The sequence below is a fragment of the Dasypus novemcinctus genome, chromosome 18 (genome assembly GCF_030445035.2).
Source record: "Dasypus novemcinctus isolate mDasNov1 chromosome 18, mDasNov1.1.hap2, whole genome shotgun sequence".
Classification (NCBI taxonomy): Eukaryota; Metazoa; Chordata; class Mammalia; order Cingulata; family Dasypodidae; genus Dasypus; species Dasypus novemcinctus.
The window spans coordinates 82490241-82492481 of NC_080690.1; the positions used below are offsets into that span (position 1 = coordinate 82490241).

Genomic DNA, 2241 nt, shown 5'->3' on the forward strand with positions numbered 1-2241 from the left:
GAAACAATTTCTTTATACTTTTAGGCTTACTGAACAATAGTTTAAGCACCAGATAAATTAGCTATTTCAGTGCATCTCAATGTCACTTGCCCATATGTTCTTGGGTAATTATTTATTGGTTTCTAAATTAACATTGAAAAATTCAACTTGCAAATACAGGTATCCCCCCTTTTTTTTTCCTTTGGAAGTTAGTGATGTTGAGTTTAGCTGTCAGAGCACTTCCTCAGGATTTAAATAAGGGATGCTTCTTCCATAGCCAATTTGCACATGTGCTCACAATCTTTTTAACTATCACTTGAATTAGGTTGTAAACATTACTGAATAACCAGGCTTATCATCTATGGAAGGGAAATCAAGGGACAACAGTAGCAAAAGGCAAATAAGCCTTAAAGGAAAAAATCTTTCTTAGGATTTTCATTGCATTTTCAGAGGCAAAGAGATGAGCCACAATACTACCTGTTATCAATATAGAAATGTTGAATTGACAAATAATTTACAAGTTTTGGGGCCTCTGTTAAATTTCTTTTTTTTTTTTCCAAAGATTTATTTATTTGATTCCCCCCCGCCCCTGGTTGTCTGTTCTCTGTCTATTTGCTGCATCTTGTTTCTTTGTCCGCTTCTGTTGTTGTCAGCAGCATGGGAAGTGTGGGCGGCACCATTCCTGGGCAGGCTGCACTTTCTTTCAGACTGGGCGGCTCTCCTTACGGGTGCACTCCTTGTGTGTGGGGCTCCCCTATGCGGGGGACACCCCTGCATGGCAGGGCACTCCTTGCACGCATCAGCACTGTGCATGGGCCAGCTCCACACAGTTCAAGGAGCCCGGGGTTTGAACCGCGGACCTCCCACGTGGTAGACGGATGCCCTAACCACTGGGCCAAGTCCGTTTCCCTGTTAAATTTCTTTACAATAGATTTACACTACTGTTTTCTTCTCTTCTTGTCACCAACTATATGTACTCATCACTGAAAACAGAGCTCCCATCTACAGGCTAAGCTGTGATTCAACTGTCAATGTAAAGTTGTAGTAGGAGCATCCTCTCTTAATGTTTCTTTTTCATCTCAAGGAGAATATTCTCCAAGTGTCTGAATGATTTAGGCAATGTGACAAATGATTTAAGTCACCCTTACTCATGTAGCTACTAACCTTGCCTTTGTAGAGGCTGTAAACTAAGATTCCTTTAATAAGCCCCCTAGAAAATTGATTTTCCCTTGACACAAGCTTCCTTGGCAAAAAGTTGAATACAATAAATGGCTACTCAAAATGAGAGTCCCACCCCAAGTCACAGGCGGAAATATTATTACACCCTTTTCATAAACTTTCAAGTCCCTACACCATGCAAGTAGGTTGATGGCTGAGCACAGGAGCCTTCCAAACTTTGACAACTTAAGTGTAGAAACTGGTTTCTAGAGTTCCTTCTCTTCTTCTGTGCAAGCAGCTGTCTGCAAACTTATAAAGTGGCATCCCTATTGTCGAAGGTTGCAAGAACAGTTCAGTTCCCTGAGGGAAGGCAGTGCCAGTAGCTGCATGCTTAGTTTGGCTCTCTCCTGTATAGTTCTTAGCATTAGATGATGGCTTTGGCTTATCAGAAAGGAGTTCAGGGAGAGGTTTCCAGAGCACAACTTCCATAGAAGGACGGCTCATGGACTCAATCATTTTCTTTGTAAAGACTTCATCAAATTCCCACCTCAAGCCTGTTTTCATGGTATCAGAAAGGACAAGACTGGGGAGATGATTACTATTTCTGTCAGCTTCAACTTCTTCATGTTCATCAATTATCCCGTCCTCAATCTCCTGAAGTCTCCTCCAGGCAATCTCACACTGTGTTTCTCCAGTTGTCTTATGCATTTCTTCACAAATGACATCTAACATGCCAGATGCAGAAAGTCCACTAGTGCAAGGATTTACTCCATGACCCTCTACAGCTTGATGTGGACAAAGAATCCAGTCATTAGAGGCCGTAGAGAGCCCTCCTTCAGTCAGTCTTTTCTTTCTTACTGGACAATCATCATCATCATCATCATCCTCTCGCTTGTGTTTCTTTTTACAGTGACCTGAAATATGTTCACGCACTGCACTCCCGCCTGGACTGCTGTGGGCAGCGCGGAGCTCTGGCCGCAGCGCCAGCTCAGTGCCGTCCACCTCCGGTGGGAAGGCCCAGCTGGGGAAGGCTGGTGGCAGCTGCAAAAAGTCAGAGCTGCCGCTCAGGAGCAGCCCACTGAAAGGCTGGCCAAGTGCGTCCAT

General features: G+C 43.8%; 1 pseudogene; it reads right to left on the bottom strand.

The window, feature by feature from the left end:
• Positions 1 to 1403: 1403 nt before the first annotated feature.
• Positions 1404 to 2241, bottom strand: LOC101439312 (coiled-coil domain-containing protein 117 pseudogene; annotated as a pseudogene).